Here is a 13504-nt window from a genome sequence, read left to right on the forward strand (position 1 = left end):
GTGCTACCACATTTGCAGTGTGCATTTCTTCTGGTGCACATTGCACGATAAGATGCGGTTTTTGGGTGCATACGTGGCACACTTTCGACGTAGACTTGCCTCTTTATAATCGAATGACTGCGAGCGAGCTTTGCGTGTTCTCCGCTCGAGACCCACACACAATAATAAACACACACACACACATACACACGGAGAAAGGGACAGAGAGAGCGGAGGAAGAGCTTGAGGTCTCGGTTGTACGTTTCGTTGGCGTTATACTTCTCGTTATTTATTATTATTATTTATTTTTCTCTCTCTTCGCCGATTTTACAGCGAGACCTTGTTAGATACCACGAAGACATCTCAGTCTAGTCACTGTGCTGAATGGCCCGTCGAGAAGAGGGCTTCCTCGTGTCCGATTCGCAAATTCAAACCAAATTCAGACCCCCCACCGACCACCCTACGGAAATCGCCCGCCATCTTTTTTTTCCGCTGGTGGCGTGCAGTCACATAAAAAAGGATTATTATTGTTTTTCTTATCATATATATTAACGTTTCTCTTTCTTAATCCCCGTATTTAGTTCGCCTGCAACTTTCACCCCCCTAAAGTCCTGTTGATTAGAAATTCGTTATTGTCCCTTGATTGCATTCAGTGGACGCCATTTTGGATTTCATCGGTTATTCTCACGTTTGCCCTCCGTTTTGACGAGGTGGTTTTTGGAATGCTGTTTGGCCAACGTTGGACTTAGTAATTCCCCCCTTGTTTTTTTTTCTAAATTTCTTTTTATCCTGTTTTCCTATTGAAATATGTTTTCACAACTCGCCGACGTATTTATGCCGAGATGAAATTTTGAAGGCGCGAAATGAGCGAAAGGGTGAAACTTATTGTTGCAGTATTTCCGAAATAATGGTTTAATAATTGTTTAATGTTAACTCTCGAGGTTCCATCGTGTATCATAAGACTGCACGCCACCTGTAAATTATTTCATTTCGAATTGGATCCATTTTCCACCCCTGCCACCCCCAAAAATTTGCGAATCGAAATCCTCGCCGGTGCTGTCTTCAAGAACAAATACAAATTCACCAAAATTCATTAACCATTGTGCATCTCTTTTTTTTTTTAATTCAACAATCCACAATTATTATCAAATTATATCCACAGAATATCCTAAAAGTAATTCCCCAGAATTTAATGAACATTCAGCTTCGTCTGTGAATCCCCTCCAGATAATTCCTGGAGTCCCTTAAACTCAATAAGAAATTCCGGGATGTTCTTAGAGAAATCTTCATAAAACGTGCTGTTATCCAGCTTCAATATTCCCAGGTGTTATTAATTTTTAGTTTCCAAATATCCTGAGAGACTTGAAGACGGCACCGATCCTCGCTCTTACGCACGCTCCTCGCACTCGATGTGTTGGGAATGCAACGAGAGTAGCATAAACGGCTATATCCATCACATGTTTATATCTCGACGTATATATTTCACGTTTGGTTATAGATTCAATGGCAAACGTTTAATTTATCTTCTCCTTCGATCCGCTTCACGATCTCCGTTGCAACCCCGATCCGTCCAATAAGGATCGGCTCGAGTCCCTCCCAAGACCAATTACGAGATAACACACGAGGAGCAAGATTAGCTTGCGGTTTCATTATTTCATTTAAGACACGATACAAGGCGATAGGATCCCACCTCCTGCCCTGTTTTTGTAACGAAAACGTTCTACTGCAAATCCTAATTAATAAAACCGACCGTGCGAGCACTGGACAACCCGAGGTCCCCAAAAAGAGGGACAAGGTAGTCCGAGACCTTCAAAGTCCCCAATCTAGAGATGCAAAAACGTCTGATAAGATGCGGTTGGTCTCTTTCCATGCAAGACCCCTGACACCGAGTTTTGGTCATGAAGAAGTGACCAATCGGAGAAAGATTCTAGATTTCCCAAATGGACGACACCTGGTCATTCAAGAGTCCCAGACTTTGAGGTACAAAAAGCGCTGATAAGGTGCGGTTGGTATCTTAAGACGTAAAACAGCTGACAGGCACGTTTTATCATTAAGCGACCAATCGCTGGGATTTCCAGGTTCCGCGGTTAAAATGAAAAGACGCAATTCAGAATCTAAGATCTTGAGGTGAACCGAAACAGCTGATCAAGCGCGGTTGTTCATTTCTGACGCGGTACGTCTGATACCAGAGATTCCAGCACCCATCAGCTATCAGAAGTGACCAATCGCCGACCCTGAAGGCTTCCAATCAGGCCCTATCAAATAGAACTCAACGTGTCTAGTTGATCACTCGGTAGACCATTGGCTCCTACACGTCGTCCTTATAAATGCGACGTCGGTGTTCCGTCAAAGCTCTGTAAATGGTTCACCAAATGATCAGCAGAAAGCTTCCATTAGGTCCACGTGTCGCCAAATGCAAATGAGTCCCTGTCTGGAAAGTGGGAGAACGTCCGGCAGTTCCCAAAATCTCGGCTGATCCCTCTTAAAAAGTGTGTTGAAGTCTGGACTCCTAGAAGACCCATCACGTCGTTCTTTGCATCCTTGATCATTGGGTCCTCGAGGTCTGTCCTCGCGTCCAGTGGTCGCACATACGTAGCGATAATCTAAGTTTAATATTTACATATGACTGCGGACCTTAGAGCATGTAACGTATCGTGGATATGCTCTAACAAGTCGATAGTTCGAAAGACCCTGAGTGATTGTCAGAGCCAGATATCAGGAAGAAAGAGGAGCGATTGGGCGAGTGATTGGGAGAGTGAATCGGAGGGAGCGAAAGAGTCTTAGGAGGAGTGATCGATGGACGAGAGAGTCTTTTCTTAAGGTTTTCTCGCTAATGAACCAATCGGCCTGAAACGCCCCGAGATGTATACAGATGTCGACACATTTTCTTTCAGTTACTGGACACCCTCCCGGTGTGCCAAGATTTTAATCGACAACTGTGCAACCGTCCCGCCTGCAAGTTCATCCATCTCCACGACGGTGAGTCCTTATCTTGGGCAAGAAGAAGGCCGATTAGAAGATTGCTTCTCGTGGGCACCCTGGAACTCCTCCTCTCAGTATTTCCACCTTCACTTCCATCTCCTTCGTCTTTACGCCTATATTCGACTCCATTAAATCTGCGCACACCTGTTTTCGCGGACCACATCTCTATCATTCCCCTCCTGCTCTCTAGATGGTCCCCGGATCATCTCCAGAATGTCCAGCACCCATCGCAATTCCTAAAACACCAGCAATCTGGATTAATGGCCGCTCGGGATACCAAGAGCGACATATAGGCTGATTTTTTCACGTCCTCTTAACTCAGTGCAGCCAGAAATTAATTCCGATAGGCACCGTCTTGCAATCATCATATGAATCATTGACCAGCATCAAGACAGAGGCGCACCAAAGAACCAGTGCCTTTGTCTTGCGATCAGCTGATCAGTCATTCGTGGCCCAGCACAAATCGTTGTCCAGTAGCAAGACAAAGCCGTTTGTTGTCCACTTGGGCCAATCTGGAGTAGTTCCTAGCTGGAGAACCCAGCCATAAAAACTGATCCGTTGTTCCCTTGGTTTCAGGAAGCGTGGAGGTGATAGAGAACCGTGTTACCGTGTGCAGAGACGCGGTTAAGGGCGCGTGCTCACGCCCCCAGTGTAAATACTACCATATACCGGTGGCCTTGCCCCCGGCACCCCTGATGGCCATCACCGCCCCTGGAACCCCCTAGTAGTTATTCGTTCTGGACCCTCCTCCGCAAGGACCGACTCTGAAGACCTCGCGGACTCGTTTCTCCAGCCTTCTGGGACCTGCAGGAGTCTCGTGTCGCTGTGTGGCACGCATAACGAGGACCCTACAGGACCACTGCCAACCAGTTCGCGAGTTCGTCTGCTGACGAGCAACCACTCAAGGATAACGTGTGCCCGAACCACTAGCGGGTTCTCCAGGTCTCGCCGAGTCGCCTCGGCGTCCTCTTGGCGCACACCCGAACAACGACACACGATAACACACGGTACACACACCCACACTCCAGGAGGAGGGACATAGCGCGCGACCGGAGCGCGCTGCGCAATACTGGTGCTGTCCCGAGGATAGAACTCAATAGGTAATACACTTTGCGGTGGCTGTGAGCGTGGTTACGTAACAGATAAGGCGTTATCACGAGGGAATAGTTGCCCGAAAGGGGAGCCAACAAGTGCCGTCTGCTGATACGGGGTGCGAACCACACAACACCCAAACGTGGTGGGCCACTACCCCACCTGTTCTGATCATGATCAGCCCCACTTGTTGGTTCGCCATCTTGGGGAGATAGCTGCACGGAGTTCTCACGGTTTTGGATTGATATCCGAAATTATTGTCCCAATTTCAAGCACTCGGCTGTGACAGTGCCGAAAAGATTACCCGGTTAGGACCTCTTAGAGTCCCAGGCAACTTAGTGTTGTGTTGCGGTACCTCCACCTGGTCTGAGGCATTCGGAGCATCGATATGTGACTTGTCGCTGTTGAAGTTGATAAGGGAGGCCCTTTTCATAAGTGTGATCGTCTGCTGGGCGGTAAGGTTGATCAGCAAAGCATTTTTTAGACCAAGTCTTGATACTTTAGGGGGAACCTCCTCCTAAGGTGCTGTCGGCTCGTAGGCCACTAGGTATCTGGCCGATGTGCAAATGACCTAACCCATCTTCGAAATTATCATTTCAACGGATAATACGCGGCCTGTAAGGGTGATTAGATACCCGGGACGTAAAGAATCTCGGGGACGAACGGTGAGGACTCCATCAGCACTTATGAGCGCCACATGCCCACTGCATATCGAAAGTAATTATGATTTGTGATTTTCCTTTCGTTGTACCGTTACACACCTGGCACCGCGCCTGGTTTATTATCGATTATTATCTAGTTATTAAACCGAGATTTAATTGTTGAGACGTCGCCGTCGGTGGGTGGCCCATTCCGCGCGGAATGACCCCCCAGGTCGGCGGATGTCGCGGATTTCTAAGTTAAGAGTTAAGTTAATCCCTAGAGGCCCTCGCGTTATTCGTTTTTATGTTTCCAGTGATATTTTCTTTTGTATTGTCTAGGTTTTTTTTTTCCTTCTTCTTTTTTTCTCACCGAGTTTACGGCGCGCTTTTACACATCCCTGAACTTTTGAGCGGTAGAAAGCTCCGCGTGCAAAACGTCGGCGTCCCTTTCGAGGACCCGTTCTACGGTTGGCCATGAGTCACGATGTTTGGAGAGATGGCCGACTAGGTCTAACTCTTGATCAGGTCGACTGAAATGTGAGGTTAGGTCGTCCGTTGGGCGGGTATAGAACGGGCCTGAACAACCTAGAGGCACTTCTGTGATGAGTGATCATGGCGGCTACTAAATATAAGTCAGCCAAGAGTCTTTCTTCTTAGCTTTATCGCCTCAAGGTTGAGGGGAGGGACAAGTGATCGTTCCACGTTTACCCCCTTAATTAGATCCTCTCCTCGTTAAGTACATATATCTAATACAAAAATCCACCGATGACCTTCCCTTCGGAGGCCACTTTGGACGGAGCTAATTAACACACCTAATTTCACGACATCTCCATTTAATTAGCGCGTAATCACTACAGAGAAATGAGTACCGTTTTCGTTTTCTTTCCGCCTAACCGTTTAACCACGAGTTCCCGCGTAATTGGTAGTTTATCCGAGTAATGGGAATTAAACGCGTTATTGTATTACCTTTAGTTCGTCTTATGTCATTCGATTGTGATGCCTGAGCTGTCCTCGCGTGTCCGATGTCTCCGATATATTCCGATTCGCTCCCAACTTCTCCGCCTGAATTTCGGGGACGTGGGAGCCTCTGGTACAAGGGAAAGCTAGAGGAGCGCCGTCCGCGGCTCCAACGGAAAGGACGACACATGATTGGTCCGCGCTGCGCTGACGACTTGTCCCCCCACCACGCTCGGCGGAGCTCAGGGGTGGGGGAAGGCCCGAAATCCTCCGTATATAAAGCCGCGCGCGCCAGCGAGGCCTTCACTCCGTCCGCGGAGGGAGAGGCCGCAGGCACGCGTAACATAGACACGTATATTTACATAATTGACAATTACATTGTATCGCATAAGTAGGCTAGCTAGGGCCCGAGGGCCAACGCGACGAATGAATGAATTACGAGACGCAGATGTTAATATTGATGATATCAATAACGAAAATGCAGATAAACGACGACATTTTTTATACTCTTAAACAACAAATCCCAATTATATTTTGTTTGTATTATATATACATATATATTATATATATTATATATATATACACATAAGAATTCTGTGAGAAAAAGAGAGAAACAGAGATAAATAGAGTGAGAGAGACGGAGTGCGAGGAAACTATAGGGAGATGAGGGAATAGTGAGATATGAAATTGAAGTTTCGCATGATCGACCACGTGATTCTATTAACTAGGAGAAAAAGATCAAGGAGATCATGCGCACGCGCGGCATTGTTTACCGAGTGAGCGAGAATTTTTGGGGAATTTTGACTTCGGCTGTTTTTTTTTTGGTTTTTTTTGGGGGGGTTTTCGAGGAAGGACGGAGATATACTCCTATTGTTTAACTGTTGTATTACTAAATGATAGGGTTACGACGATGATACATTTAATAGGAATTTCTGGGGAAATTGTGTTTATAAGGAAGAGCCCGCCATCTTGTAATGCGACACACACGTGCACACACTCACGGAAACGATGTTTTTTATTAGACAAGATCTTAGGCGAAAGGCTATCCATTTTGCATTCTGAAATACGTAAACTGAGCACCAACCGAGTTTATACACCCGAAGTTTATACAGGTTAAACAAAATGGCGGATTATAGGGCCGCCATCTTGGAGCTATCAAATGGGAATCGTAGTTTCCTCGAGTGCGAATCGCTACTCACACGTTTCCCCTTCAATCCTCCTTCTACCTAATGGCAAAAAGTTCGAAGACACCGTTATCTACGAAAAACAAAAAACAACTATCGGGGGAAAGTCTCGGATAAGAGAAGTTACCGCAGAATTGGGAAAGTTTGCCGAATGAATTTTTCCCGACCTCTGTCGGGATTTATCGAATCTTCGACGAGGGGGCCGAAATGATCGCCGGTCGATTAATCGATATCCTCCTGACATTTATTTTAACCCTGTCTTATCATTAAACTTTTGTTATCGCGATTACGTGCTGATTAATCGGTCCAGTGGAAATCTTAAGTTTTTCTCATGTCGGGGGAAAGTCAGGCATTTTTACGAGCTTTTCTCAGGTGTTTCTTCGTACCTCTTGTCGCCTTTTCCCTTCCCTTCGACTTATCACCGCTTGACGCGATAATAAAGCTTATCGTAGTAATGAGAATTAGAGTATGTTATAGTAATCCCAGGGGGTTAATAATTAAATACCATACGAGGAATTCCAAGGATTGAGTTGCGGGATGTGCGAATAAATGTTCCTCTACAGCATTTAACCGCAAAACGAGTCGTCAAGCAAATAACAATTAACACGAGTAAATAATTAAAGACGAGATGTAATATTTCCATTAAATCGAACGCGAATTTACACAGGAATATTTGGTACCAGAGGGGAAAGATTGATAACAATTTTGCCGATTAACTAATTACTCTGTAAATAACCAACATCACCATAAGACGAATCATTCAATCGAGAAGCAGTAACAATTTTCAACATTTCGTCAATAATGACGTTCCGGAATACATAAACAATCATAATTCTCTTATTTCGCGTGCTTACAAAGATTTCCCCGAAATTATTTACTCGTAAGGAGCATTTAAACATAACATGAAAAATGTATGTAAATGAAAAGAAGAGTTAAAACTAATGAAATAAAAGTGTGTGCGCGTGTGAAGCCGACATCGGCTCTGATAATGACAACTGGTCACTTTTCGTAAATGATTAGAACCAAGTTTCCCATTCTAGTCAGAATTCAAGGTCAGAAAAGTTGAGCCCCAGTGTTCCCCCACCACGAGAATCCGCGACGGCCAATCAGAGAGCCCATACGGCGGCGGAAAGGAGGGGGGGACAGTGTCGCTCAACCGTTGGATCCAGAATCCGATTAAAAGTAGGAAACCTGGCGTAACGAGGAAAAACAATCCTAAAACCGAGGAACTTATCTTTTTCTCTTAGATTATGACTCTCTCCTCGCACTTGAGAGCGAGAGTGAGTGTGTAAAGACGAAGAAAAAGAAAAAAGAGTAACGGAGAGAGTGCCCGAGTCAATGAGTACGAGAAAGAGAGAGAGAGGTGTGTTAGGTGGAAATAATTAAAAAAAAAAAAACATAAAACACACGATCGAAGTAGACGGAAAAGGATATACGGACGAGTTCCTCCGTGCCCGCAACTAGCGTGTATATAAAATTTATTATATAAAAATATATATATATTATATATATAAATAGGAACAAATATATGCATATAAATATAAGTACAATAATCTATATATTACGAGTACCGTTAATAGATAAGAGACGCGGATACTTGACATGCGTTTTCTATTCCTCCCGTTTCTAATTTCTCTTCCGTTTCTCCGAAATTTCGTAGAAGTCTCCTCCTAGATCCGAGCTTTCGTACTTTTCTATTTGGTTTCCCCGTATTACTCGGTAATCTCTCGGTACTGTTAAGGGGTACTGTTTCCTTATCGCGGCTCGGTCGGGCGATAAGACGCCTCCTGGAGATCATTCCCAATAATCGGCGAATTTCTTCCCCGGATCCTTTTTTACTGTCATTTCTTCCTCTTTCATTTCCTTTCTCCCCTATTCTCGCTATCCCTTTCCCACGCGTACCTCACCGACGAGTTTGCGTTCTCCGTCCTCGGTCTCTTTTAATTCCTCGGGGTTGTCGGTTCCGCCATATTGCCGCAGTGATTTGGGATACACCCGCGTATAAATAAAACAAAAATATATATATACACACACACACATAAATATATATATTATATCGATAGACCGGCGAAGTCGTTCCGACCGAAGTCACAGTTGATATCCCGACGAGAGAGAGAAAGCATTTGTTATCGATATCTCCGTTAAAAAACTGATTTCCTAGGGCGAACGAGGGAAGAGATAGATTGCGTGAATGGGACGAACCGAGAGAAAAATACCTATATAAATATAAATATATATATATATATATATTAAACGAAAAAGGTATATATATATATTATACATAGATTCCAGCACGTAAACGGAGGCCACGTTAGAGAGACGTCTTTCCCTTTAATACCAAAACCTTAGGAAGGGGTGATGAAAAATACGCGATTACGCCCAATCGGACCTCGTGGACCCGGAACTATGCGTTTTCCCATCGCCGGACGATTAACGCGTGATTCACCCTTCTATGTACTGGTTTTTCCCTGACGAGCCACGTGTATATACTAACGAGCTGACAAACGAAACCGGGGAGAGACTCGAGAAAGATAGGAAACCCAACCTAACCTAATCCAACCTAACCTAACCTAACCTAACCTAACCCTCACAACCTACACACTGATTATCGACGACGAGTCCTTCGGAGTCCGAGCTTCCTAACTTGAGTCAAGGGTCTTAGCAGCTCCAACTAAACGATCACGTATATGAATATATATATCATTATATTATATAGTATATATATATTTGGCCGTGACGATCTTTCGACGAATCGAGCACTGCTCGCACTCGTTGGATCGCTGCGGTGCGGCGAGACAACGAGACGTCACGAATTTCCGCGACTTTGTGCCCCTCTTTACCCTTTAACGTAACCCTTTTCCCTTCGTTTCCCAGGGAAACGATTGGAAGCGATTCTAAAGCGACACAGACATCTCCCCGTGTGCTCTCACCTCCCTGCGGCGAATTTGGATAGGTCAAACGTTAGGGGTCTCGTTTGCACCGACTGCTTCAATTTTTCCCAGGATTTTTTGGGAATAACCGCAGATTATTACCACTCTTAAGGGGATGTCAGAGTGACATCTATCGGGTCAGTGGTTCGTGACACTTTTCTCCGAGCTGGGTGCTCCGAATCGCTTGAAACTTTACAAAGCGATTAGGAGAGCTCTAAGGAAAGTCCCGACGGTCATGAAATGTCACTTATTGTAAAAGAATTATTTAAATGTGTGTAAACGATTTTTTTAAAAATTCAAATACCCTCAGCTTCGGGACCTTTCCTTATGGATACGTTTTCCCGTTGTGAAGTTTAAAACGATCCAGTACGTACCGTGAATTAGTTTCATTTAATTAATCCGGGAGTTAGCTATCACTTTGAGATAGCGTTTCTCATTTTGTCGAGAAAAAAGGCCCTTTTTTGTAAAGTAACTCATCGATCCGCATTTTCGGGAATTAAATGCCTAGATTTTAAGGAAAGTATCCATTCGGCTCGTCGATGAACCCCAGATTTGAATATCTACCGACGGAAACATTATCACGGCATGAATTATCATTAAACATTAAAATTATCTTAATTTGCCCAGTTATTATCAGTAGTAGCGTAGTAGTATTCATGTCGGCTACGTTTTATATAAATTCCTCTAAATGGTAAATCCGATTTGTTAATCTGGGTGGTCCTTGTTTGACGGGAAATTTTATTGATTAGAACATTGACTAATTATGATAAAATTATGATAAAAGTCGGTGCAAACGTGACCTGAACCAACGCTTGGGAATAGGCAATTCTACATTGCGCAGCCGAGGTAGAGGAGACGGAAGTGCCGAGGGAAAGAAACTGGAAATGGCAGAAAATTGACATTTTCTTCCCGAAGCATTTTCCGGCCTCTCGTTGGCTTGTATGCCCCGCTGTATATGTTCATAAATTGTATACGCGATATATCCGGCTTCCTTCGCGCTTGCGCCGTTTTGCATTTCGCCTACGCCGAGCGAGCTTCGCAGAGAAGCGGGAGAAGCCATCTTGGATTTCCGGAGGCGCGCAATTCAAACGCCGGGAAAGCTTTGAAGGGTCCTGAAAAAGGTCCTACAGTTCCTCGATAAAATTAAAGTGATACGATAGAGACATTCTCTACATATCAAAACGTCGAAATATCGATAAAACTTGTGTACAAACAGAGTGCATCGAATCATTTGGTGCGTCCGTGATAATGGAGGCCCTAAGGAAGAACGCGATGCTCGTGTAATTTCATTTAAAAAAGAAAAAAATATATATATGTGTCCTTGTTTTTAGGCTGGGATGTATATAATAGATTTTTTTTTTATAAATGAAATGAACCAGTATCGCGTTCTTCCTTGCCGCCTCCATAATCACTGATGCTTGGAATTATTCGGTGCACCTTGTTTGGAGAATTGTTTTATTATTAAATTGAGCGTTTTATGTAAGAATGAATTTCGTAACACCTTAAGGAGCGATCAGGGAATCGACGGTGCAAAAACTGTGCATCACAGGCCGTCCATTAACGAAGGAGTCATTTGCGAGTAACTTGCAAAAAAGGCTCACACGGAGCCAATTAATTCTTAAGCTAACTTAATGGCAGTGTTTAGTTTTAGGTAGATTTTACGTAGAAAACGCGTGCCCGGACCCTGCGCCATGAACTAAATGAAACGCGGCTCCAGTCGGGTCATATTTCCAAATTTCGGCATTTCCAGAATCTATATTACCCGTTGTAACTTTCATTTAATAGAAGAGAAGGAAAGAAAACCTTCGCGAAGTCCGCAATCCAATATGGCGTAACGCACCTTCGGGTCTTTGAAAATTTCATTTAATTTCGTTTAACCTCTAAAGTACGGAGCGGAGGACGTCGGGTATTCCGAAATTTCATCTCCCTTTTGATAAGAAATTCGAAAATTAAATTGCAATTCCAAAAAGTACAGATTAAGACTGCTTGAAATGCTTCCAGGTTTAATTGACGCATTTTATAGGGTTCCAATGGAAATGGGAACAGAAGTTCGAACGTGGGCTCCGCACATTAGAGGTCAGGAAAAATGAAATCCGTGGTGGTTAAGTCCGTCGTGGTTCAGCGATTAATTAAATTAAATTCCTCCAGCCTGTTAGGGCCGTCGAAAATACCTGTAATTCTGCGAAAAGATATTGCGCTGCGGAACGACTTAACAGATGGCGAAGTCGCAATCGCGCGTGTCAGCCAAATGTGGGATATTTCTGTCCAAAGCCGACATTAAGGGGCCGAATGGCGTCGGGTCTGGAGCAATCGAGAGTACACTTTCGTACGCACACCTAGAAAAGAGCAGAGCAACGATATATTTTCGATTTTACTCTACTAGATGCGTAACAGCGTCCGCGACGTCGATTTCCCAACCCAAGATGGCGGAGCCCTTGGTCGCTCCTCCAGTCGCTCGAACTGACGAAAAAACCAAACTACAGGTGGCTACTCCACTTCCAGGACTCGCATTGCGTTAATTCCGGACGGAAATGGCTTTTCCCGCAACACGGGGTGTTTCTCTCGTTGCCGGGGTAATAACGAGCTGAAACGAAAACCGGAAACGAGGGAAGAGCCGCGCACCAGTGCGCTGAATAACGACTTTATTGGCTCTACCTCGAAAAAAAGCCGACTTCATCTGGGATTTCTCCCGTGAAAGACGTTTCTTCGGGTGGGAAATCATCTCCCGTTGACGATTCGGAAAAAATATTGCCGATTTTACGGAAACTCCGAGTGTACCACACTGATGTGGTAACACTGTCAGGGTTCGGTTACAAACGCAGTGATGAATTCGATCCTGTTGGAAAATTGAGTAATGAAACGATTGTTATGAGGAGGACGTAACTTCCTGTTATTGATTTTCAAAAAATATGGCCATTCAGGGAAGAGTCACGAGTGTACCACACCGGTGTTGCAGCAACATTGAATTGGTGACGTACAGTGGTAGGTCACGAAATTAAATGACGCTGGACACAAAGTAACGAATCGATCGAACCTCACCGGCTACCACAGTGTTCCGTGCAGAGCGAAACACCCCAGATGCGTAATTTATGATTAGACACAGAAACCCACACACAATACCGCTGGATAGATCAGACATGCAACTTAACATGGCGTAACGTTGACATTTACCCAGGATAGATAGGTCGAGGTATCTCGGTATAATTGACTTCCTACCACTAATATACGGAGACTATGCTATTTTTTAATTAGACTTATCGAACTAGAACTAGAAATTGTAGGGTACACACACTAGTAGGTATATTAAAGGGTCCCTAGGAGGAAAAACCACACTAATGCATGTCGCGGTGTATTAGCCCGAGCCTAATTGAGCTTTTCGCTGGTCCAGAGACTGGGTGTGGACGTCACTTGACTTCCGCGTGTGATGCCTCCTCTTGGAGTCACTTCCGGTTCGGGGGTGAAGCTTAGATAACACCCGAGTCTCGGCTTTTGCACTCCAACCCCGCGGCTTGTTTCTTCGTCCACAGGCACCTTAGCTTTGCACATTACCTCCTAACCTGAAACCCACACAATCGTGCGAGAACAATACTTACGCGAATAACGCTTAGTGTCTATATGCTTGTACTTTAACACACAGGTAGCAGCGAGAAAAACGCGTGCGCGCTCGCGCCCTTCGAAACAAACGGCATATACATGTGTGGGTGGGTCCTAACGCATGTGTGGGTGGGTCCTAACACAC

This window comes from Orussus abietinus, unplaced genomic scaffold (genome assembly GCF_000612105.2).
Source record: "Orussus abietinus isolate OABI.00-Male unplaced genomic scaffold, Oabi_2.0 scaffold69, whole genome shotgun sequence".
Taxonomy (NCBI): Eukaryota; Metazoa; Arthropoda; class Insecta; order Hymenoptera; family Orussidae; genus Orussus; species Orussus abietinus.